The sequence below is a fragment of the Mirounga leonina genome, unplaced genomic scaffold (genome assembly GCF_011800145.1).
Source record: "Mirounga leonina isolate KUSES-001 unplaced genomic scaffold, KU_Mleo_1.0 Mir_180, whole genome shotgun sequence".
Lineage (NCBI taxonomy): Eukaryota > Metazoa > Chordata > Mammalia > Carnivora > Phocidae > Mirounga > Mirounga leonina.
Genome location: NW_023270469.1, coordinates 20,358,947 through 20,385,991, shown reverse-complemented (window position 1 = coordinate 20,385,991; position 27,045 = coordinate 20,358,947). Strand labels below are relative to the sequence as shown.

Genomic DNA, 27,045 nt, shown 5'->3' with positions numbered 1-27,045 from the left:
TTTCTTTCTTTCTTTCTTTCTTTCTTTCTTTCTTTCTTTCTTTCTTTCTTTCTTTTTCTTTCTTTCTTTCTTCTTCTTTGTTCTTTCTTCCTGTCTTTCTTTTCTATGCTGAATTCTTGATGCATGTAATTATTTTAACATTTTAAGATATTTCTTTAGTATTAGTTCCAAAAAAAGTGAGATGAATATTGTAAAATATTCAGTAGAAATGTCAGCAGAAATGACATCATTATTTCAAAATAATTTTGGTGGTTTATTTTTCACCTAAACACTCATCCTTAGCATTTTTTGTGAACTGCTTCCTACTTCCTTAAGCCAACCCCAATACCAATGTCCTGAATTATCCTGAATCCTTCCCACCACCACTGTTACCATGGAACAGAGATATTTATTTCTATATGCTTCTTCTCCCTCCAAGCTAGGCTTCTCTTCAGGAAGATTCTAGATGATTAAACACCCTAGTCTCAGCTCTCTGCTTAAGGTCAGGCACCTAGTAGGTGCTCAATAAACATTCATTGAATTGACTAATATATCCTGAAAATTATTTACCAAATCCTATCCCTGCCCCAGAACTATAAATGTATCTCCTGCTCACGTTGCAAAGATCCTTCTCTATTTAACTTTCCTTTATTCATACCTCACACATTCCACAAAAAATTTAAGACAGGAAACCTTTTCCTAAATCCATTCTGTCTTCTACTGCTAATGCTGAGATGGATTTGCAAAGGACAAAGCTGTTTTTTCAGATGTCATTTTAACTGTTTACTCCGCAAGAATAAAGAAGATCAAATAATGTCACCTCCTCAGAGAAGTATTCCTGGGAGAATGACCCATTTCACCTCTCTTTAGCAAGAAAGACCCATTTCACCTCTTTTTCTATTACACAACTCTGTTTATTTCCTTACAACTACTCCAATCTGAGACTGTCCCATCACAGATGCTCTCTGCCTCTTCCAACAGAGCTCTCACAGATGTCAGGGCCTGTCCTATTCACTCATAAGTCTCTATTCCACAGCACTGTAAATGGTACACTGTAACCCCCTCAGAATTGGAAAGGTTCTTAGAGGTCACCAAGTTTAGCTCCGTTATTTAAAAAAATATATATGTAAACAGATACCCCAAGAGGGATGGTTATTTGTCCAAGGTTTATGTAAAATGACAGAATCCGAATGTGAATTTACAATTCCCAATTCCCAGGCCAGGGTTCCTACCAAGCTGCCCAATGACGGCCATCTCCAAGCCCGGAGCAGAGAAGGAGGCCCTCACTCCCACTGAGCCCACAGAGAGAACAATGCTTTGAACCAAACTGACAGGATCTCTCTTCTTTGTCTTTGGCACTATCCAACCCCTATCTAATTCTAATAGTGTCTTTATACAACCATTAGCACATCAACCTCAATAAAGATGGGGCAGCTATTACTATCTTCTTCCTACTGATAGAGACACCCGGGACACAAAGGAGCTAAGAAATATGGCCATACCCATGTGACCACGCCCAGACCGGGTGCCAGGTATCCATTCACCAAGTCCAAAAGTGCATCTCCTGAGTTCTCTTGTACCAGTTCAAATCACAGACTCCTTTTCTCATTCATGCACAAACCCATGAACCGTGATTTGGCAGTGGACAGTGGTTTCTTCTCACCTTGAGAGAATTTAGTTAGAAGGAAAGAAATAAATAAAAAAGAACCCTGTGTTACTGTCATTTCTGTAGTGATGTGATGTATTTTTTTAACAGATTCATCAAACTTCCAGTAATGACAGCAGAAAACTGTTTCTCTTTTATCAAGGGTTCATGGGAGGCCTAAGGCCAAAACCCATCTCAGATGCTGTACCTGTTCAGTATTTATTTCTGAGACCCTAAGACTCTTAGAAGCCCAGTGACCCACTGCCAGGTAGGTGAACACTGAGGCCACAAAGGAGAATGGGCTTATCTGAAGTTACTACAGGAGGCAAGTGACAGGTTCCCCGAACTCAGGGCTCTCGGTGGATCTGAGAGTGGTGTGGTTCTGGAACATTCAGCAGAGCTCTGGTTCACTGGGTTATATTATTCTATTTCTACTCCGTATCACCTTGGCTCCTTCTGGCAGAAAGCCGTGCGGCAGTGCACCTAAGGAACATGGAGAGGAAGACAGGGGAGAGCCTGGGCTGAGACATGACCCTACAAATCCCACAGAAGTGTCACTATTTAAGGATCTTGACCACTGAGCTGGACTCATATACCCGGGCCCCTATTTGAACTAAGCAACCCTAGAGATGCACCTGTATATACATCCATGCATCTATATGTAAATACATATGCACCATGTGCATGTGTAGCATTTTGTTTATGCTTGGGTAATTGTTTTTTTTTTTTTAAACATTTTATTTATTTGACAGAGAGAGCACAAGCAGAGGGAGAGAGAGGGAGAAGCAGGTTCCCTGCTGAGCAAGGAGCCCGATGTGGGACTCGATCCCAGGACCCTGGGATCATGACCTGGGCGGTAGGCAGCCGCTTAACCGACTGAGCCACCCAGGCATCCCATATGCTTGGGTAATTGTTAAAGGCACTGGTCTCTTTATAAGGTTCTTTGGGAGAAATTCTACTGGCCTCAGTGTCAGGAAATGTTTTGTCTCACCTGGACACTACCGTATTATTATTTTGTGGTGGTTGTATTGTTTCTCCAGTTACTTAGTTACTAGGAAACAATGCTCTATGTCATAAATTATGGTATGCTCTTCAATGAGGTCCTTTGTTCTTTCAACCTTACTCTTACTTTCCCTTCATCCTAATTTCTTTAAAACTTTCCTTTGTTGAAATCTTAGCACATTTCTGGTATTTATGAAGGCCACTTCAACACCTCCTGAGAACCGGAAAGGCCATAAATAAATGGACAAGTAAATAGGCCATACTGTTTGAGCTCTTCACATGGCCAACTGCTGGGAATCCAATCACCTTTCTCCTGGCACTCTGCCCAGAGCTTTAGTTAAACCCTTACAAACAGTAATTCCTTATTAAGGAAGAGTTGGTCCTAACATCCATCCAAGGAGCATATATTCGAAGAACAGTCTTCTAACTAATTAATTTTGCTTTCAGTTATTCAACATTCAAGAGGCCTTTTTAATGTTTCTAAATGTGCGCATTGTAGCATGTATCAGAACACATTAAAATTACCAATTTAATTATATCCTTCTCCTCCAGACTATTAGGACTTTGAAGGTAAGGACTATGAGAGTTTTATCTTTGCGTGCCTAGTACCTACCACTGTGGCTATTTATTGCATGGTAGATATTTTGTTGGATAAATGGATGCTTACTAAAATAACTAAAGCACAAATGTGTGCATGTCTGTCACATATACATATATATTTATGCATGCATGTACCTATATTGCCATTCACTACAGTCCCTCAAGAAAATCTCCCCAGACCATGTGAAGCAGTCTATTATTATTATGTGTAGTGGAGTTAAGTAATACACACATTCACAGAGCTCTTACAGAGCAGAGCTGGGGTACGAGTCCACATCTGCCGTACTCCCAGCTCTTTCCAGTCTGCCGTATTTCTTCTCAGTGGGACATCATAGTGAGTCTCAAGACCAAATCACAAGTAATTGGTTGTACACAAAGATGTCTCCATATGGAGAATAGTTGAGATATAGCGAGATGGGGAGGGCCAACCATATCCTCATGCTGTTAAGAGAAATAGTGTAGTTTACATTACTTCACACTCATTATACTTTCTGATATCTGAACTACACCATCTAAAATAACTTCTGGCTTAGAAAAAAATTACACTTACTGTGCATGATGGTCAGCTTTATGTGTAAACTTGACTAGGTTTGTTACACCAACGCTAATTGAGATATTTGGTAGATGTCATTAAAGTCTATAATCAGTTTACGTTAAGTAAAGATTATTCTCGATAGTCTGGGTGGCCTGACTCAACCAGCTGAAAACCCTTCCAAACAGAACTGAAGTTACTCTAATGAAGAGAAAAGTCCACCTGTGGACTGTAGCTACAGCTCCCATCCTTGGGCTCCAGTCTGCCCTTCCTGCCCACCTGTCCCGTAGGACCTGTCCTCAAGGACCTTGCCTTGTCAACCCTTGCAATTGCTTGAGCCAGTTACTTCCAATAAATCTCCTAATATACATGTATCCTACTGGTTCTGTTACCCTCAGTGTATCCTTACTGATACACGATGTGTACATCAGCATTTACAGATAGGAAACTTCAGACAACTTCATACTCAAGGGAATGGAAGAGGCTCTGCAATCTCCCGATAGCATCCAGGAATGCATTCTAATTCCTCTGAATGACAGTCTTCTTACTTATGTCCAAAGGTCAAATTTCAACTGGTTCAATAACAAGAACGCTATGCTTTCCAGTTTGCACATTTTTTTTTTTACAAGTTCTTGGAAAAAGTAATTCATAGTAGTTTATTATAAAGCCATTGTTGCAGAAGATCATATGGATGATATCTCTGTAAAGCCTCTTTTCATTAATGCCTTTATCTGGTTGTTCTACACAAAAAGCATTTTAGTTACGGAGAAAAATATGTGTCAGTTTTCAAATTATGATTTTTTGCACTGGAGAAGTGATAATAGGCAAGAGAATATATTGGTGTAAAGGGTAAGGGTTTGAGCTTCATGGGTTCTTAAATGAATGACTCTGGATGGATTAGTTTCTATGAGCCTCAGTTTCCCCGACTGTGAAATAAAGATATGATCTACCATACAAGTTTCTATGAATGGTGCTTACTATGGCCCTTCAAAAATGAATCTTTCAGATTGATCTCCATTCTCTAGGGCAGGGCTTCTGAATGTCAGCACTATTGGGCCAGATAATTATTTGTTGGGGGGAGGGGCTGTTGCTCTGTGTATTATTATAGGATGTTTAGCAGCATCCCTGGCCTCTACCCACTAGATACCAGTAGCACACCCCTACCCCGTGGTGACAACCAAATACGTCTCAGACCCTGAAAAATGTCCCCTGGTGGAAAAATCATCCCAGGTTGATAACTACTGCTCTCTAGGGGAGCAATTATTACTATTATTATTTTTTTTTTTGCTTTTGCTTTTTAAATTTTTCTTAAAAATTTAAATATCGAATATATATAGAAGAGCATAGTTCTATGAATTTGCACTAAGGGAACATGACCCTGTTATCAGCCCTATAACAAAGAACAAAACGCTGCGAGCTCCCCCACCCTCCACAGGAAGCCCCTGACGTGCTCTCCTTTTGTAACTACTGGGGACTTTGGGTCAGTGAAATTGAGGCATAAATTTTAAATCGTAAGAGGAAATTCAGAATGTGAGTCTGTAAACTGATTTCCTATGTGATTTTTCCACGGTAACAAAGCTGTGCTAGAATAATCATCTAACTAGAAATCATCACAAAATGGCAGGTAAGCCACCCGAACCCAGAGGAGGATTTCTGGGAATATTGGTAGAAGAATGGCAACCCTTACGGTTTTCTCCTCCTAACCTGAAAATTCAGCTTGTCTGAATTGGAGAAAAGAAATTTTGTCAAAAGAGATCAAATGGAAAAGAGAGGGTCATGAGACGGGGCAGAGCAACAGCTAGGAGAACCAAACTGGCCAACGTAGTTTCTTCAGAGCATCTGAGAAATGCGATGTGTCTTCGGGTGTTATGACAGTCTTCTTGTTTGCCTAAGTTCCCTGGATGAGAGGGACTGGCAGACAAACATACTAGAGTTGACGTAACTTTGGATGCTCTGTAAAACAACTTTGGTCGTCCAGTTACATGAGCTATTCAAGTCCTACTCAGCAAGAAAATATCGAGGCAGCAGGCCAGAATGACACTCCTTCTCTGGATATATAATAGTCATGCTGTTGGGCATTTACCAAATTGCCCTCATTCATCTGGGAGCTGCTGGAGAATTGGGGCTCTGTCTTTTCATTTTTACTCTCCCCTAGAGCATCTCCTATTGGGCCTGGGCTGTGGTAGGTGTTTATCTAATGTGGATTAGTTGAAAAAAGAAATTATGTAATAGAAAGTGCATCTCACTGGAAGTTAAAAGTGCTGATGCCCTGTTCTTGACTCCACCATCATCATGTCATGTGATTTTAGGGGTAATCCTCCAATCTCTCTAAATATTAGCACCTAAATCTGTTTAAAAGTGTAAAATGTAATATCAAATGTAAATGAATCAAATGCCTTTCAAGGTCACTTTCAGAGCTTTGATTCTAAAGGATATATTGAGCAGAATTCCCAACATTACCGAAATGCCTTATAACCATCTATTTTCTCATTCACTCATTTATACTTTCAGTAACTTACTCTTTTACTCAACCATCTATGGGTACCATGAATTGTGAGATGGTATCCTGGTTTAGGCTTCACGGAATCCACAGCCACTGAGAAACAACACATAGACAGCTATACCATAATGAACTCCATACTGGAAGATGACACGAATCTCTTCTCTCAAAGAGAGTAAATAGCGCAAATGCAGCCATAAACTGACTAAAACACAGTAAAGGTTTAGGGAAGCCAAATACCATTTCATTGATCCATTCATCTGTCCATCTATCCAGTAACAATTTTGAGCATCTATGTGTTAAAGGGGTTTTGTGTTCTGTCCCAACCCCACTGTCAACCACAAGGATGAACACATGGCCCAAGTTGGGTCCTTAAGCATATTCACAGAAGATAGAAAATGGCCTCAGAAATGGGCATGTGGCTCAAGCAAGGCAATCTCAGTCCTTCTTTGGAATTTTCTGATACAGAGGCAGAGAGACAGCTCTTTCCTGCTCCTGCAAACTTCAAGTATTAACATGTTCTGAGCCTGCCAGTGGTCATGGTGTCCTTGTTTATGTCACATAGGAAAACTTTTCAGTGGCAAGACAGTCTGAGACTAACACTCAAAGAGAAGCAGAGATAAGGAGATGAAGAGGTCACCGTGTGGAAATGTAGGACAGATTTCTCGAGATTGTGAAGCCCTGTGTCTAGTCCAGCCAGAAGCTAGACCTCTCATGAACTTCCCATTTACACAGCCCAAAACTTCTCCTATTAAACTCTTCTGAGCTAGATGTCTGTAACCTGTACCCCCTGCAACCTGCTATGTGCCAAATACTAAAGAAGCCATGAGTGTTGGAGCTAAAGAAGTTCAGAGGGCTCTGACCAAAGGCAAGAAGCAAGGAGGAAAGAGAAGAAGGATGAATCTTAAATGTCACAAGAGAAATGACAAAGGATGAAACCGGGACAAGAGCAAAATCAGAAAAATGGCCATATTGTGAGAGGAGTCATAAATCAAATCAATAGTAATTGGCCATAGACTAGATGTGAGGTCTCAGAAATGAGGCCCCTTGAGATTTATGTCTGTATTTTCATTTGCCTCTGCTTGGATACCTTGGTGGATAATATTGATATCACTGGAATATGGAATACAGGAAAATGATCACATTTAAAGGTTTGCTAAGTTAAGTTTGGTATGCATTCTGGGGATTCGCCAGTGTTAGGACGGTAGGTGAAGCTATGAAGTCTGTGAATCATCCCAGTGAACAAGTGTGATAGAAGAGAAGATGTCTGGAATAAAATACTGAAGAAAAAAGCACTAAGAATCTCCAATATTTAACAGAAAAGGCTGAGATGGGTGCCCAACCAAGGTAAATCAGAAAAAGTTTCTCTTTTTCTGAGACAGAGAAGTATCTTAAGAAAAATTAAGAGACTGAATTTGGGGGAGGTTGAAGTGAGAGGACAACGAGAGGGATCTCCCACCACAGTGGCATCTATTGGGAGACCCAAGATGGGTAGGCAAATTGCTATGTTTAATGCCCCCTGAGAAAACCATCTCCTGTCCTTCCACTTACAGCCTATACCTCTTATCAAGGGATTTCATGTAAATATCTCTTCTTCAGATGGATGTTTAGTCACTTTTTTTTTTCTTGTCACAGGTGAAAATCTGATCACTTTCTCCCCAAAAGCAATCCCTCAGATATGTGTGGGCTATATTCTATCAGGCATCATCTCCAAGCTTCTATCCATTAACCAAAGGAATTATGTTCTAGTAATTTTATCCATTCCAACCATTTACTTATACAAGCTTGTTCTACACATTCACTGATTTCTCAGAACCCCCGAGAGATGCATACTACTCTCCTAATACATTCTCACTAAGAAGGACTTTCCCTGGAATAAAGGTGATGAACGCCCATCAGGAGACATGAGCGTAAACAAGCAGATGCCATGACATAGAGGCCCAGATTCTGCTCTTGGAAGAGCCCTAAACTCACATGTGATGCTGGTCAAAGTCCTTCCCCTCTGTGGGGCTCCCCTTCAATTTTAGGGAATCCAGCTCTCAGTATAGTTGTTAGGATTTCCTGTCATCACTTACGAAAAGTATCAGCCATGATACTAATACCTTGTCCTCCTTTTCTCCCTCCCCCATCTCTCCCTTCCTTCTTTCCTTGTCATTTTTATTCCTCTTTTTTTTTTTCTTTTTTCCTTCTTCCTTCTTCCCTTCCTGGTCATCACTTTGTAGGCCCCCAATAATGGTAAATATCCTCACAATTGTCTTCCTCATTTGTACCAGCAGTACTCAGCTGGGATGGGCAGAGACGGTGGCTATCATTCTCAAATATCAGTTACTTCCTAATATATCACAAAGCATTGTCATATTTTACTGATCACACTTACCACTACTGAAAAATATTTTGTTCATTTGTTTATATTTTATTTTCTGCTCCCTCAAACTAAAATATAAGGTCCACGAGAGTGGAAACTCTCTACCGTGGCCACCCTTATATCTCCAGCCTAATTAATTTATCAGTGTCTCATGAATATTTGCTTAGTGGATGGATGGATGACACATTTTTAGTGTAACGTATTTTGCTTCAGGGCCACCTATACTCACAGGTATCCCACATCTTAAAGTCAGGTTGCAAGGTCTAAAGCTCATGTCAGTGTTAGCTCACTCATACCTTTGAAAGTCATGATTATCTCTGATTGTAGATAAGAATGACCCTATTTTGGTCATCCCCTTTCTATGGATCCTTCTGTTAGATCCAGCTTTGGGGTGGAGATTCAGGAAAGCTGCAATAAAGCTAAGAAGGTGGTTTCTGCAGCTGTGATTTAAAAGGTCCTGAGACGGGGGCACCTGGGTGGCTCAGTCAGTTAAGCATCCCACTCTTGGTTTCGGCTCAGCTCATGATCTTGCGGTCCTGGAATCGAGCACCGCTCTGTGCTCAGCTCAGAGTCGGCTGGAGATTCTCTCTCTCTCCCTTCATCCCTCCTTCTCCCCTCTCTCTAAAATAAATAAATAAATCTTAAAAAAATTGTTGTATAAATTGTCCTTTGAAAAATCATGACTTGCACTATCTATACAGTATCAACTAGGTGCATGTGGCTACTGAGCACTTGAAATGTGCCTAGTCCCAACTGAGATGTGTTACACATATGCACACACACCAGATTTCAAAGACTTAGTATGAAAAAAGAATGAGAAATAGCACATTAATAATTCTATATTGATTGCCTGTCATAATATTTTGGATATATTGGCTTAAATAAACTGCATCATTAACATTGTCACCTATTTCCTTTTTTACTTTTTTTGACTAGACTATTGGAAAATTAAAAATTGCATATATGGCTCACATTTGAGACTTGTGTCACATGTCTCAAGGACAACATTTGCTTGGAGAGCTATCCTCCTAGAATTTCGATAATAAACATGTAAAAGCTTAAAAACAAAGGATTTGTTGGAGAAAATTGAGTTCTTAACATCTTCACAGTTACACAAATATGATTCATCCTGGGAAAGAGACCACTATTTATGACAATTTCTTTAAAAGGAAAGCATGAAACCTTCACAAGTGATTGAAAGCTAGCTCTCATCTAATCCAGGGGAGGCTTGGGGCACCTGGGGACTCAGTCCATTGAGCACCTGACTCCTGATTTTGGCTCAGGTCATGGTCTCGAGGTTGTGGGATTGAGCCCCAATCGGGCTCTGATCAGCTTGTCGCTCTCCCTCTGCTCCCCTCCCTTCCCCCTGCTCCTGTACCCTCTATCTTTCTAAAATAAATAAAATCTTTAAAAAAAGGGGGGGGGGGGAGGTTTTACAATAGCTTAGTAAACTTGAGTGGAAGGAACGGAGCAGAGAAAATGGGTTTGGAACCATTGAACTTGGATACAAAGTCCACATTGTCACTGCTGGATATATAACCCGAGTAAGATGTGCAAGCTCACTGCACCTTCGCTTCCTCTCTGCAGAGAAGAAGTAACAATACACGTCTAACTCACAGGGTTGTCGCTGGCATTTATCAAGTACTCCCTTGGCTTTGCACATGTCCTTGTCATACCAATGGTGCAGATAAGGAAACTGAAGCAGAAAGAACTCATATATGCCTGGCCACGCTACTCAAAACTGGTGGCGGTGGAATCCAAAAGCTTTTAGTCTGAACCCCTTCAGCTTTTGAGCTTTTAATCACTCAGATCAGGTTTCACTGCTGTCATGAGACCTGAGTGAGATAATGAATTTTTTCAAAGGGATTTTTTTTAAAGATTTATTTATTTATTTGAGAGAGAGCAAGCGAGCAAGTTGGGGGAGGGGCAGAAGGAGAGGGATAATCTCAAGCAAACTCCCCACTGAGCGTGCAGCAGGACTTGAGGCTCCATCCCAAGACCCTGAGATCATGACCTGAGCTGAAATCAAGAGTCGGCTGCTTAACCGACTAAGCCACCCAGGAGCCCCTGAGACAATGAATTTAAAGCACATGCCAAAGCCATGGGAAACATCCATGTCTATTGTTGAAAGGCACAACAGAGCACTGACAGGATATAGTATTCAAGTCATTCTGTGCCCCATCAGCTCAAAAGAAAGACCCAAAGAGATGAAGAGGAACCTAAGTGGACTCTGAAAACTCTGATAGATTGGTAGTATCCTGGAGCCTGTAAGAATTGTTGAGTGTTCTGGGGAAATAGATTCCAAAGTTCACCTATGAAATATGAAGTCAACAGGATAGATAACTAAAAGGCTTAAAATCAGTTCCTACATGCTCAGTATAAGGAATCACTTGTATGTCTTCTTCCCAGTTCTTCCTCACACTCTGTTGGATTTCTGGGTCCACTTATGTGGACCTAACATCAAGTCACAATATCTTTTATTTAAGGTAGAGCATACATTTCACAGAGACTGAACTATTTACATAAAGCATTTTGTTTTGGTTTTGTTTCTGTAAGGAGCCCAGCAGGGCACTGGGAATGAGACAGAGGCAGAGCCAAGTAATAGTGAAAGATTAGGGAATATTCCTAACTCACTGAACCACTGCCAGGAATGGCCCCTAGGAGTTCCCCAAGGGGTGTAACTGGATCCAGCCTGCCCAATGACCTCCATCTACAGATCCCCACAACACAAGGTCACTTCACGGAGTAACAGTCACATCTCAGTAACTATCCAGCCCAGCACCTCTGTAATAGGCTTGATTATTTCTGACAACTCATTTCTTGTCCAATTTGATATGAAAATTAAAGCTGTATTAGCACAATGTGTGCCACGTGAAAAGCATCCTCAATGCCCTACTGTAGCAAACGCAACTGAGCCTTGAAAAGAGGTTCAACAATACAGGTAAAGTTACTGTTTCCAAAATAGCTCTGTTTTGCATCCAAATCAGCCCTGCCTGGGAAGGCAGCCTCAGTGGGCCAAGCTGATACAATCAATGTAACTTTCTCAGAAGGAAACCATCTTCAGAGAAAATGTTAATCAAATCGTTTCCCATGCAAATGTAAAAATAGGGGAAACAATACTGGAGATGGTATCGATATTTTCAACATTAAGCAAAGACAGGCAATCCTTGAAGAGTGATGCTATTTCCATGAATTTAATCAATTCACATTCTTACCCACAAAGCTTTTCTTACTTGCCTTTGTTTTTACAACTATTAATTTAAATGAGTCAGGGGACAGGTTTTGGAGGCTCTTGGCCAGAACTGAGAACTAAGTCCTAAGTTCCCAACAGCCTATCATCAATTTGGTTTCTATTGTCCAAATAAAAATCTGAACCACAGGAGCTGGGTTAAGAGAATAGTACATGTATTCTCTGGGTCAAGCTGGGTACCCAGAGCTTTTTTTTTTTTTTTTTTTGACTTTTAAAATAGAACTCAGCTGTTCTTTCCAGATCCCTCCTGTGGGAAGGCGATTTTCCATTCTAACCCTCTTCTCCTACCAAAGAGGAAACTTGAGTCCAGGCAAAGGAAGCAAGTTTCCATCTCTTGTCTCACAGTGAGTTGGTTAACAAAGAAGGAACGGGTAAAAAGGATAGATCAAGGGGATATAGAAATGAAAATGTTCCAAGAATATTAGATCAGATAAAGAAATGCCAAGCACAGAGGCCTTGAGGCCTTTGTCTCTCTGAACAAGACTTTGTCATGTTGGTGTTTGCATCTTCAACCATCCGGTGTCATCTTCAAATCATCCTGGGTAGGGAGAAAGCCAAGAACCCATCAATCCTAGAAACATTAGAAGAGCCATAGGAAATGCTTTCTAGATCTTTCAGTCCTGAGTTCAAATCCTTTGCAACAATTTATCTGTGTGATCCCTTGGGGCTCCTGTTTATGACGTTGGGAAGATGGGATGAGGTAATGCACTCATCAGGGCACTCCATATGCACCTCACCAAATATCCATCCCCACTCCTCATAGACGATCAGTAGCAAGTCTCATGAACCCCTCAAAACCTCTTACCTCTGTGTACCTACAACAGAGCATTGGAGAACATGGAATCTCTGTTCAAATTCCTGCTTGTCCACTTATTAACCGCACAACACTGGGGAAAGTTGCTTAAGTACCCCAAGTCTTGGTTTCTATGTTTTATAAATGGGGATAATTATAGCCTCTACTTCCCTGAGGTTGTAATGAGGTTGGACTGAGATAATTTATGGGAAGCACTGTGCACAGTGTGTGCATATAGTAAGTGCTCAGTGCACATCAGCTATTGTGAGAATGCTGCTACCCTAGTCCCTGCTTCATCATCTCTGCTGTAATCCCCTTCCTGCTGGCTTCCCTGTTTAGGGTCTCTATTCTTTCTATCAGTAATCCTCAATGCTGTTCCAGAAATCATTTAATAATGCATTCCACACCTCACACCCCTACTCCAAACCCTTCAAAGTTTCCCTAGGGCCTAGGGATTGAAGTCCAAAGCCCTGAATTTGGCATTCAATGTACTCCACAGAGTCCTAAACTTATTACTTATTACCCTGCAGGCATACTCTGTCCACTATCACTTGCTGTCATGTTCTGCTCAGGCAAACCCAGTCTGTGCCTTCCCCTCCTGGTGTTTCTGTTCGCGTGGCTTTCTCTAGAATGCTGAGATGTGACAGTCGAAAAGCACCGTGCCAAGGGATTTGTGGAAGATTTGAGTGCCAGACCATTTTAAAACTGGAAAGGACCTCAAAGGCCACTTTACAGATGAGGAGACTGAGGTTAATTGGCTTGCTCAAGGCCACACAGCTATTTATCAGCAATGTCAGGGCGGTACTAGGCTAGTCCTCCTTGAGGGAGGGAATCACCTGGCAGCCTATTAGGGAAAACTCATCAGCAATTGGCGGCAAACTTGCTGACAGGTGATCTTTCTCCGTTCATGAGAAATGAGATGTTATGCAGCCAATAAGAAAAGGACACAAGGCATGATTCTCTAAGTGAAAACTGGTTGCTTCTCTGTCTTGTAATGCTGGGCACGACAGCAATGGGGTTGATGGGGAGAGGGCAACTGAAATAATTCCATAGGACCCATCCCTCACTTCAAAGACACATCCTCTCCGGCTGCATTAGTCTCCTGACTAATGCTCCCAAATGCACTGCTGAGATTTGCTGAAGTTGAAGATTCTTTGCGATGTTTGCAGTAGGAGCGGCGATGAATAAAACACAAGAATCACCAATGCATTATTTCAAAGGCAAGTGTGCCCAGCTTTAACTACTACATTGCAATTTTTACTCTAGGATAATAATACTTATAGTGACACTTCATTTATATACTGCTCCTTAGGTTCCCAAGAATAATAGAACAATGAAAACTATATCTTATAGTACAGCTGTGTCTATATGTGAAGTATATAGGGGAGTAAGCCAGTTCAAGAGCAATCTCCTGTCACCATTGGGATACTTTAGGTCAAAGTGTTGTGAATTGGAACTGTTGCCAGAAATAACCTGATTTTTCAGCTTGGGTTTGGATTTTAAATGCAGTTTTGCTGTTATTGTCAATGAAATATTTTATAAAATCTTTAAATATGTTTTTAAATATTTAAAACCTTTAAGTATGCATGCTTTAATAGATAATAGAAAGTTGATACCTACTAACACAGCTGCCCACCCAGCTCCACTTGTTTAGTTAGTCATCTGTGGTTTGTGGTCTGGATTTGTGTCCATGGTGACCAGTCAGGGAGTATCACACAGAAATTGAAATGCATGCCTCCAAGAGTCCCAGGCAGCTTGGTAATAACAGAGTCAGGTGTGGGCAAGGGGCTTCATCAGCCACAAAATCAAAGCCATTCTATGTTCAACTACCTGGCCCATTAGACAGTTCTGAAATTCTGAGCTTGCCCCGAAGGCTTCCCTCTCTGGAAGGGTAATGCTGATTTCTTTCTTTTTTTTGTTTTTTTAAGATTTTATTTATTTGAGAGAGAGAGACAGAGATAGCGAGAGAGAGCAGAAGCTGGGAGGACGGGGAGAAGCAGGCTCCCTGCTGAGCGGGGAGCCTGACGACATGGGGCTTGATCCCAGCACCCTGGGATTATGACCTGAGCTGAAAGCAGACGCTTAACAACTGAGCCACCCAGGTGCCACCTAATTTGGATTCTTGTCCCTAAATCTGGCCTTAGCTTCCTCTGGATAATATTTTTGGGAATTTTGCATTGGCTCCTTGGCCAGCATCCATGGCCACTTGCCCACACAACCTGCCCTGTCCCTTCCAACAGATCATTTGCCATCCACATGACTAGCTATTATGCTGTCTGCCATAGCTTCCCATGGAAATCCCACCTCATCTTACTAAGCTATATCAGTAGGCTTCAGCCTAGGTCTTGACATTTTGCCTACTTCTTGCCCAAATTAAACTATTCAATGTTTAATAAAGGCTCCCTCTGTTCTACCCTCACACCCTAGCATCTAATTATCAACATTCTCTTCAGCATTCAAAAGGAGCTCAAAAGCCAGATACCCCACTCAGTGTTGCAGTAGATAAGATTTCTCACAGTAGTCTTGCAAAAATATGCAGGGAAAGGAAGTCTTTTGGGTTTCTTAGTTCAGAGCAACAGAAACAGACCTAGGGTAGCACAGTTCTGCCAGGAAGGCTAGAGAAGCAGGCTCGGAAACCGGAGAGGGATGTCAGGAGTCTGGGACACTCAGGGCCATGGAACAGGTGGGTGAGGGCACCACAGCTGTCTCTGCTGGACATGGGCACTCACAGCTTTACTCTACTACCCTGGTGGCCCCAGAAATCAGATGCTGGTACAACCACAGCCACAATGGCCAGAATGAGTGCTTTATGGCCAGTGGTTATGCTTATGTGTGTGTTCATGTCTGCATATACATAAGATACTGAATCCAAATCTAAAGCACACTGGGAAGTTGGTGCTAAGTCCGTGTTCTAGTTTCCAGGAGGGCTAGGGAAGCAACTCTCCGGCCCTTCAAGCTTCTGGAGTAGAGAGAGGGTTCTTCTCTCTACTGAGAAACTTATTGTGAGCTGTTCTCCAAACACAGGAGGGGGTCACACTGCTATGCAGACAAACAAACAAACAAGATGACAAATATGCAATCCCAGGAATGACTGACATGTAGAATAGTGTATTCCAAACTGTTGAATTACTGGAAAGGAAGTGTCTTGTTTAATAAGATTCTGCCCCTGCTCCTTTTCTGGTTATTTTTATTGCTATTGTTGTTTTGTTTTTACCAAGCAAGGTTGGTAACTAAGTAAAGCAACTCACAGCATGAGGCTATGAGGGGTGATAGAGATTCTGGACAAGAGACTAAAGATTTAAACTTAAAAATGTTTTGGGAGACTGGATCCGTGGACTGAACCTAACAATATGAAATAGAACGGAGACAACAGTAACAGCAATCCCATTCTGTGCACTGGTTTAAGCATGTTTATATATTAATAGTGTTTAATATCAGAGCCACCCTATAAGGTACATATTACTAACCCAGCTTATGTATGGGGAAGGAGAGAAATGGTTAAAGTGATTTGCACAGCTAAGAAGTGACAAGGCCAAAATTTGCAGCAGGGCAGTCTGACTCCAGAGCCTGTGGTAACAACCACTAAAGGTGCCTGTCATGTCTTATGTGCACAGGGACAGGTGGGGAAATGTGACTTAACGGCAACACATAAGGAAAAACAAATAAACAAACTGTGGAGCATAAGTCCTCTGGGTGATGTGACTGGCAATAAAAGCTAATGTAATGTAGCCTCAGGCTGCAATAAAAGAAGTGTGTGGAAAGGAGGGGATAGTCTAGTGTTTAGCTGCCTAGATTTTTGTCTTCAGTCCTTCCTTCTGTGGAGGGCTGGAGCAAAAATGAATGAGGTGTGCACTCTGGAGATGTTAAGCCTGCGGAGAAGGCATCCTGGAAGACAATAAATACTGAGTAACAAATGTGGAAGAAGAACTACATCCGTTCTGCATGGCACCAAAGCCTTGTATCAAAGAATGTGACCTCTGGAGAGACAGTTTGGCTCCACCTAAGGAAGTATTTCTGGTAAGGAAAGTTCTCAATGCCGAGATGATTTGCATCAGGGGAAATGCACCCCATATCACTAATGATGCCCAGCCATCATCAGTACATGGTACCCACAAATGCCTTCCTTCCCCAGACCATCCTTGATCACTGCACTGGTTGTGACTCATCAGTCCTGTGGCCTCATTTATTTGTACTTCCTTTGCTGCACTAACTGTTTGCAACCTTGAGTTTTTACAGACAGACAGAGTATGTTCTGCACCATTGATATAACAGCTCCCTGAGGGAAGGCCTTATGATTTGACTATATCTGTGTGCCCAGTCCAGAGCCTTTCATTAAAGCAGGTGACAAAGAAATGGGTTTGAAATCGAGTTCAAACCAAACCCTGCCAGCGAGCCCTGTGAAAGCTTGCAAGAGGTGGCAAAGTGAGATGCCACTCTACTCTGTTATCTAGGCAAACATGGAATGGAGATATTAATGATAGTGACTATAAGGTAACAGACCTGAAGGCCAAGGTCAAATGGTACAGTTTTCAAAATAGTATCAAATGACATTGGATTGGCTGACTATGACTTCCAAATAGAGATTCACAGAAAGCCCTATATATAGCTGTCACAACTTAACTGCCTAATGATGTAACAGGTTATATCTTTGTGTGGATAGAAAGATAGATAGATAGATAGATAATGGAGCTAGTGATAGGTTTAAATAAAAATCAGAACACCAGTAAATCTAGTCTAAAAAAAAAAAATTTTTGCTTATAGACACTGGTAAGAGACTGAATTAAGAGCCAAGATTGCCCAGTTCTTGCTTTATCTGCCCTAAATGAGCATGTGATCTCAGGCAAGTCGTGGCTCCTCTCTGGGTCTCTGGACCCTCATCTCTAACTGAAGGTTGACTGGAATAGCTGATAATTCCATTAATGACTTCACACATCTGATTCCTCCTTGATAAAGTGGAATGTCCATTCCTTACTTAGGAAGTAGCAGGTCCAAGCTCTCTGTCACCTACTTTAATGAAAGGCTCTGGGCTTGCATTTTTCAATTACCAGTTGTGGAATGTGGGGAATTCTGTTGGTTTTTTTCAGGTTTTTTGTTTTTCTTTGTAAGAGCCTAGCAATAATCTTTACCAGTTCATAGAGTTACTATGGGTAAGTCTCATATAGAATGTTCTTAGTCCAGTGCCTGAAACTAGCTAAATGCTCAATAAATGTTAGATTTTAATTATTATCTGATACTGATTTTCAAAGATTTGCAGGACTGTCAGGAGGAGGAAAAAGTGATGGAGAGCAGGGACAAAGAATAACTATTGGGAGAAAGTTACAAAAGAGGGGTATTTTAGGTCCTCCTATGATGGGGAATTTTAATGAACAGAGTTAATGGGTCATGGCTAGTGTGATGGGTTCCCTGAGAGGTAGTTAGCAGGCTGTCATCAGGACATGTAAGAAGCTGCAGGATTAGTGGCAAACAGAAAACATGTGGAAAGAATAGTCAGACCAGAAGATCTCAGAAGCTTCTTTTATAGATAAGGTTTGGGATCTTATAGGGGCACGGGGTCTGAGCAGTCAGCTCAGTTCTCGGTCCAGCTATTTTCCTCTAGAAATCTAGGGAGGCCCCAGCTTGCACACACAGTAGAAAGCTTCTGGGCATGTGGATTCAGGACATACTGGGAAATCCGGCTTTCCTTCCTCAAGCCCCAGGAGCTTAGACAAGGGTCCAGAATCCTCCCAAGAGTCAGTTTCCCTGTTTGTACAATGGAGATGCTCATACCCTCCCCACAAGGTGAGGGCATAGAATAAATGAGGTGTCAGGTACAGCACCTTGCACATGGTAGGATATGAACACGTTGGCTCTTCTTCCTTCCTTTTTACAGGCAAACACAGGGAGATATTTCCTTTCCTTGCAAGGGGCGCTCAGGAGGGACTTTGGGCCTGAGGTAGAAACACATGACACAAGAAAGCTGCAGAAGGGCCACAGCAGGACAACCCGGAAGGTCCAGGAGCCTTGGAAAGCACAGGCTGACTGTGCCCTTGAGTGTGAAAACAGTTGGAAAACCATTAAGGGCTGGGGCGGGGGGTGCGGGTGAGGTGGTAAGGGCTGCTCCTATTATTTTCAATGCTGTACCAAATCACTGTGCCTTTGCCTGGACCTGAGGAAGACCAGAAGCAGGGCACGAGCTTATTCAGCTGTGGTCTCTTCATCAGTCAAAATGGTCACTGCTCAACCCCCTTAAATTCCCAAACTACATTTACCTGAAAAACAAAGAGGAATATGCTTGCAATGGAGATGATTTATCATGGGGCTAATTATCATTTAAGCTAGTCTGGAATAGTAATGAGCCCCTTTTAAATGAAAGCAAACCTTGTGATGAATATCTCAACATCACATGCTTAGCAAACTTTCCCAGTAAGATATTACTTCAGGGCAACTTAACCACGGCAAACCGTATGTAAAATGAACAGAGAGAAAATGCAAAGGTAGGAGAAGGAGGCAGGTACTTTTCAAAAGCCGTAATTATATCTCAAATCTCAACTGCCTCTTGAATATTTTAAATGGAAGAGGGATGGATCACTTAAACTTATGAAATAATTCAGAAAAAGGGAGGCACTAATAAACAGTTCATCCCTAATTGGGAGAGGCCTCAATCTAAAGTAGAACGTTCAGTGCAGGATTTTGGCCTAGTAATTATAAGGAAGAACTGCCACCTGCCACTATTATTCCATAAAACCGAATCCCAGGTCTGAGAAGACAAAAGGACTGAGTGTTTAGTGAGTGCTTATCATGAATCAGGCACTGCACTCCATTCTCATTTTATCGTCACAAAAATTCTAGGACATGAGTATTATTACGGTTTCTATTTTAACAGATGAGGCATCTTAGAGATGTTATGTTGCTTAATCTCAGTCACATACCCTCTAAGCACTGGGGCTGGAGCTGAGAAGGATCAAAGTACTAGGCAGGGCTGGAATTAGGGTGAGTCAGGTGAGGCACTGTCCTTGGACACAAAATATAAGGGCTTGCCAAAAAACTCAGTAATCAAGATGAATAATACTGTAATGCGATATTTTAAAAATCATGTTGAATGGAGAAAGTCCATGATGAACAAAATATCAAAATGTTAAACAAAGACAGGGATCTTATTCTGCCCTTGCACACCTTGGTCTCACGCTCTTCATCCTAATTTCTTGCTGTCTAAATAGCAGGTCCAAGCCTCAGCCTCGGGGATGATGGAAGTAGCCTGACATTTAGGATGTGATCACAGGTAACGCTTTCCCAGAGATCCGTGGTGGGGGTGGTTTGCACTGTATGATATCTGAACGTCTATCCCTGCCTGCATCCACGCTGGTTCCTACTGAGGATAAACACCACTGGTGGCGGGGATGCTACTCCAAATTCTCACTGTTCGCACTCACTGATGGAGCCTAATGATGGCTGAAAAGAGATCTCATGTGTCTTAAACTAAACCCAGGGAGCAGCCTCCACCACTCCTGTTGCTGTTAGGTAATCATCGGTGTGGAAGGCACTGCACCGAAAGCCAGTATCTTCCAGAAATTCCTACAAATTCTTAATTAGTGAAATCATGCGAGTGCAGAGGACCACGTCATGCGGATTTCTGGCAAAGAAGGGAATTCATGGAGGAAGTGAATGAAGGTTTTTCCTCACCGGCAAAAAACCAGAAAAATTCAAGAAAAGTTCACAGTATCCTGTGAGACGTTCTCAGTGCCAGAAAGCAATAGAATAAGACCCTGGCCACTGTTTACTGTGGACTATAAACCTGTTTATGCCAGCTTTCTGCATTCAGGACCTCACATGAGTCTCAAGGAGTGGAGAGAAAGGGAGGGGGACACCAGTATTTGGCCCACCGTGAGCAACAGCACCATTAGTCTCTCTCACACTTTTTTTTTTCCTTCCCTTACCTCTTTCCCCCTTTCTCTCTCATCCGCCTATCTCACTTACTATCCTGGGGTACCAGATTCTCTGCCTGAGCTGAAACTTAAACCGGACAGACCATGAGAACAATGATTTCTCTCAATAAGAATTCTGGAACTCTGCAACAGTCTGATAACTAATTAAACCAAATAACAATAAAATTTTGCCTCCAGTTCTAACAAACATGCATTATTCACAAGCACTTAAAATTTAAAAGCACTTTCTTTTTTTCAGTTAAATAAACTGTCCGGTGGTGAGTGAGCATTGGTTTACAAAACACTTTGTCTTATTTTCCACTGAGTTACTTAATACTCCTTCCCATAATCCATTTGCATTGATTCCTTCTTCATCAACGGCCTTTGCATTCCAACACACTCAGAGCTGCAAGGAACTGCACTGCTGACTCACCAGGGAGGCAATTGTATTCAGTTAAAAAAATACAAACAGGAATCCACTTAAGACAGTACTTATTTTTTTTAATAGAGCTTTCCTCTTAATTATAATATAGCATCAGTGGTTTTTTTACATTATTCTTCTGAACTTTCATAATGACACTATCAAACAGTAACAAATACAAATTTGTGCAGCCCGAAATAAGCAATTTAATCATAAGCAGTAATTTCCATATCACTGAGGGGAAAAAAAAAAGTCAAATGATTAAACTCCAGTACATGAGGACCAATCTTGAATTAAATTTTACTCTCTGCTAAATTTAGGGTTTTTTACAGCAATATCAAGAATGGTTTAAAGGGGGCGCTTGGGTGGCTCAGTTGGTTAAGCGACTGCCTTCGGCTCAGGTCATGATCCTGGAGTCCCTGGATCGAGTCCCGCATGGGGCTCCCTGCTCGGCAGGGAGCCTGCTTCTGCCTCTGACCCTCCCCCCTCTCATGTGCTCTCTCTCTTTCATTCTCTCTGTCTCAAGTAAATAAAAATAAATTTAAAAAAATCTTAAAAAAATATAAATAAATAAATAAAAAAAGAATGGTTTAAAGGTAAGAGTAAAACATTTACAGTTGTATTAAAACTCCATGCCCCAAAGTGTTTACCAAAGATCAACTGCTATTCCTTTTTTTGAAAATTAGAAATGTCTTGCAGACCTCTTCAAAACCTCCTGATACCACAGCAATCTCACTAATATTTATTTCTCTTCTTTATTCATTCGCTTCCCCTCGGAGTCTCAAATGATGCTCTTTCTGGCAGGAAAAAAAAAAAAAAAAGTCCAGAAATTCTCCCAGATCACAGCCTCACTGAGCGCTGACCTGGTGTATCGTGCAGCCCAGCCCCCACGCATCTCCTGCTCAGACAATCTCAAGTTACAAAAGATTTTCCAACTTTCTAGTAAACTCCAAGATGGGAAGAAGAGGCTGAAGGTAACGGATCCACCGACTAGAAAGATGTTAATCCTGACAAACTGCTCAGGCGGTAGCCTGAACCATAGCTAGATTGAATTCGGTCTCTCCTGAGAGGGCCAGACAAGGCTGGTGCTAACAAAACCGCTTTTCATCGTGCCCTCAAAAGCAGATGGGCCCCATGCAGAAAGCTGGAGAAGGGCGCCATTGCCCTCTAGTGGCCAGAAGTGCAATCTTCCGCCAAGGAGCCCATTTCCAGAGATGCACAAGGCTCTCAATGTCAGGGTAAAATTATAGCAGAAAGATGTCTAATTATCCTCCTCGAGTGTTTTCTTTAGTCTTTCCTGCCCATAGAAGAGGCTGTGGATGGCTATCACAGTAATCCTGATGGAATCCTCATGGATTCTTAGTACTTCTGGTGTGCCAGAATTTGTCCAACTTTCTCTAGCTCTACGTTTGTTTTTTTTCTTTTTAACATACCTGTTGATGTCTCTCCCCTAGCCCACATAGACCAAAGATCTTTACATATTTTAGGGGCAATAACATTGGATTGGAAAGGTTGACAACCCAAATGCTTGGGAGATCTAGAATGGGGGCTCCTGACAAACTAGGTAACTTTTCCTGAAACAATGACCAATTTCATAAGGCGGGGGGGAACATCCCAACCACATTTCAATCCCTTAAATTGAAATATGAATTTACACAGTGCTCAGATTTTCTAGGAAAAACACTGAGGAATTCAGTCATTCTGCAAACTTGACAGTTTAAGAGAAAATGTTTGTTACCTACTTTCAAACTCCATAGACCAGTGTTTTATCATTATTAATGATTAGGTATGCCTATGATCAAAATGAAAAAAAAATATTGAAAATAAACAAACAAAATGGTTATGCTTCTTGAACATTTGCCTATATAAATGTATTGAAAATGGAGGAAAACTAAAATCAGACCTGCAGATCTCCTTTGGATGGTTCTGAAAATAGATCTGAATATCACAGATCAAAGTTTATGTGAACTGTCAACTTCATAAGTCACAGACATTCATGGGCAAGGTTCTGAGACACACTATGCTCATGGGAGTTTGGCTCTGGCATTGTAAATCAAGCCTTGAAGTCAAAGTCATGGTGTTTCCCATAGAGGGTCCCCAAAACCAGAATCTTTACAAGGCAGCCATGTAATTCTATTCAAGGAGGAAGAAAAACCATGAATTATGAAGACAAGTGCATTAAAGGAGCATGAAATTGATCTGTATTCCCCCAAATCATGGCATGGCTCTCCAACCCTACCCCCTCTCCTCTCACAAATAAACAAACAAACATATACATCCACTGCCACCCCTGCAAAGAGGAAAGAAGAGTTCTGGGACATAAAAAAATAGAGCCGTGACTTTTTTTTTTTTAATTCTCAAATTAACAAAAGATTGCATCTTAATTGAAAATAGAATTTAGGTTTCTAGTAATTTTACTGTCTGGTGTTCTGATAAGAATGCTGAACATAATGGAAGTTCTGAAGTGCTATCAAGATGGTCCAATGCTTCAATTAGAACTATTTTAAAAGCCTATTTTTTTTTAGTAAGCAATAAACCCAGTTTGAGTAAATCTACATGTTTGGGCCTCAACAGATGATCCAATCTCCATCCTCTTCATTCTCCCTCCCCATCCCCCACTCCAGGGATGTGGGTGTGTGTGTGTGTTGGGGGGGTTATTCCTTTTTTTTCAAAAATGTAATAAAATGGCCAGCTTATGATGAAATTACAACAAAAATGATAGTAATAGTTGGTATTAACAATAAAGCCTGGCTGCAACACATTTTTAATGCATTAATTTGCAATGTTTCAAAACTAAGATGTAAAGATAATTCTCACCCAAGCAAAGTTTCCTGGCTTCTCAGATGCCCTTCCCTAGTCTATACTTGAAAACTACTTACATTTCTTTGTACTAGGCAGGATTTCAGTTTTGCACGGAGGTTCGAATTCCAGGGCCCACTTGCCAACTCTAAAACTTGGAATCAGAGCTCAGGAGTAAAGAAATCTAGTGACCAGGAGCTTCAGGATCCTTCTGGTATTGACCACAACTCTGTCCCTTTGTTTTGCAACTTTTATTCCTTTGTTCTGCGAGAAGACGACCAGGCTCCCTGCAGCTAGGGTTGGGCTGGGACTACTTCTGTGTTCTGGTGTCTGCATCTCACGTATATAGGAAAAATAATTCCTGGATTAATGAAATGAAGGTCAGCCCCTTCTCTTCAACTCTCCCATGGTGTTAAGCTCTAGCGCTCGGAGCCCAGCCTGGCAAATGTGCTGATGCGATGCTGGTTGATCCTCGCTCCTGAGAATGCTTCTACATTCCCATTCCCCGGAAAGCCAGACACCCCGCAAAACCATCGATGTCTGCTGCAAGCCCAAGTGATAAAGAATTGATCCATCCTCTTGCCAGATTAATTATCGTTGTCTTCCCTCTGATTAAACCGAAAACCTACTCCCTGCCTCATATTAACCTGATAGGAAAGATCCGAAGACGAAAACAAGGAAAGATTTCAGAACCACCCGAACGAGATTTCTTTAGGGGGAAACGGGAGGGAAGACTTTAGACAGATCTATACCCCCTACATCAGGGTTTCAGGAACAACCCTCCATCTCCATCCCTTAGGGACAATCCGTCGTCATGCAGGGATGGCATTATTAAATAATTAAAAGATGCAATTTCTTAATAGCAGTGCGATGGCCCATGAAATTCTTGCTCCATTATCAGCAAAAGCAACAGGGCTTTTTCTAGCACCTAGAAAACCTTTCACTCGGGAGAGGGAGGCGTGTGGAGCACCCCCCCCACCCCCCACACACACCCTCCCGCCCCCGCGAAAGCAGGGCCTTGGCGAGAAAGGGATAAGGAAGTGCGACCGGGGGGGGGGGACTCCCCGACCCCACTTTCTCTGGGGACTCTTTTCTTCACAGAGCGAGGCGGGCCCTCCTTACAGCTCTGTCCGGCTTGAGGGGGGAAAGGGTGCTCTCCTCGCCGCCCTTCCCATCCTGCCGGCCCGCGTTCCGGGGCAAAGCTAGGGGAGGAGGGCCGTGCGTGCGGGGAGCGGGAGAGGCTTGGCGCGCTCTGGGAGGAGGCGCAGGCTTAGGGCACGGCTTGGTTCGCAAAGTTAACGTTGACCCTGGCAGGCTTCGCAAGCCCCAGGCAAGCCGAGCCTGAGTCTGAGCCGCTCGCAGACCTCCCCTTGGGCTGGCGGGAGGTAACCGGCGGCCCCCGGAGCTCCCGAGCAGACTCCGGCTGGAGGTCTGGAGCGCGCACCGCAGTCGGCCGCCCCTCAGCCGCAGTCAGCGGACCCAAAGACCGGCTATTAAAGTGCGGGGCCACAGCCGACCCGACCCGGGTTCCTTCCGCTTTCCGGGGCTTCCCGGAGGTCCCGCAAGGAGGGCTGAGCCCCGGGAGCATTCGGCGGGGACCTGGAGGAAGGGGCAGGAACCCTGCAGAGCGCGGTCACGTCGCCGCTTTCGGAAAGAGGTGCAGCGCCGGCGGGCGGGCCGGCCCCGCGCCGGGGGCGACTTTCCCCCGAGACCCGGCCGCGGGCAGTCGACGCGTCCGGGGCGCAGCTCTGCAGCCTCTACCCCAGCCCGGCGCAAAGCCCCTCTCCCGCGGCCTCCGCGCAGACCCCAGAGGAGGCCCGAGCGGGAGAGAGGTTGGAGCGCACATCTGGCGCCTCTGCTCTCCGCGCCGCCCGCGCCCGCAGCTGGCTCCCGTCTCCCTTTTTGATTTTTAAACAAATCTTCTCTTACCTCCGCCCTCCCCCCCGTTTCTGCGTTGCATTAGTGAAACCTTCTCCAGTCAGACCTCCTTCCCCCCCCCCCCCCCAGGCATGCCCATCCAGAGCCCCCCCCCCCCAAGAAGCCCCATCCAGTCGAGAGGAAGGGACTGGCGGCGAGCCTCACCTGGGGCCCTGGAGGGTGGGCGCGAGCTACGGGCCGTCGGTCCCTGGCACAAGACGAGCGCGGCGGTGTCAGCCCCGACCCCAGTCCGGGTCCCATTCACAAGTCGGCGGCGGCTGCGAGCGGCCCCCGCGGCATCTGCTCGCGACGCTCCCCTCGGCTGGCGGCGGCCGCGCAATGAGCCGCCGAGCGCGCTAGTGGCAGGAATGAGAAACCGGGGGGAGGTGGCGGGCGGGGTGGGGGGGCCGGAGGAGGAGGGAGGCCGCTGCTGGGAGGGAAAGGAAAGGGCGGGGGGCGGAGAGAAGCCGAGGACTCGAGACACGGCGAGCTGGGCCTGGCGGAGGCTGCGGGGGCCGACTGTGTCCGCACCCCTCCCCCTGGGTGCCCCACAGATGCCGACCCCTGGATTCGTGGCCTGCCCCCGGTCGCTGCACTCCGGCTCCCTTGGGGCTCAGACAGAGTCTGGAGCGACTGAACTTGGGCTCCAGGGACGCACAGCCAATCAGGGAGGGCGGCGGAGGGAAACCGGGGAGGAGTTGGGAGCCCCTTTTTCCTCCTTCGCCCAAATCCGCTCCAGCTGGCCAGGCTGGGCCCTTGCCCGGGAGGCTTGGATGGTGGGTTGGAGGAAAGCATCGCCCGAGCGGGGGAGGCAATCGGGAATTGTCTTTCCTCACTCTACCACCCCACCTTCCGAAAATCCGTCCACGTCGGCGGCTTCTGCCCTGCGCCCTCCCCCATTTCTCGCAAACTCTGCTTGGGCACGGGTAGGGAAACCTGGGGAGGGAGACTTCGGACTTGGGAAGAGCCAAGTCTCTCGTTCTCTCTCCGTCCCCCCACCCCCGCCTTGCTCCGTGTGCGGAGGGGGGCTCAGGGGACGTCTCGCCAGAGTGGGCCTCGCGCCCGCCACCCGCCTCCGAGGGTGCCTGGGCCCCCGCCTCAGGCAGCCTCACTTGTTGCCCCAGGGCCCCCTCGCCGCACACCCACCACCGCTCTGCGGGAAGTGCGGCTCTGCGGGGGAGAGGGCCCGAGGGTGCAGGGCCCGCATCCTCCCTCAGTCCTCTCTTTCATCCCTCGGGGAGGACCCGCTAGAGGGAGGGAGCCCCGGCCGCTTGCTGCCCTCGCGGAGCCGCGGCAAGAAGAGGCAGCCGAGGTCGGGGCCTCGGAATCGCGCCGGGACTG

General features: G+C 44.1%; 1 protein-coding gene across 4 annotated transcripts in view; it reads right to left on the bottom strand.

Moving 5' to 3' along the window:
• The window catches only part of CDH11 (cadherin 11), a 190,278-nt gene extending 164,220 nt beyond the window's left edge, over positions 1–26,058 (bottom strand). For 2 of the 4 annotated variants that reach the window (XM_035025062.1, XM_035025063.1), the window contains exon 1: positions 25,870–26,058. The gene's annotated coding sequence lies outside the window, so the exon portion shown is untranslated. The remainder of the gene's footprint in view (positions 1–25,869) is intronic. The other 2 variants (XM_035025060.1, XM_035025061.1) reach the window with 1 other exon arrangement.
• Positions 26,059–27,045: the final 987 nt, after the last annotated feature.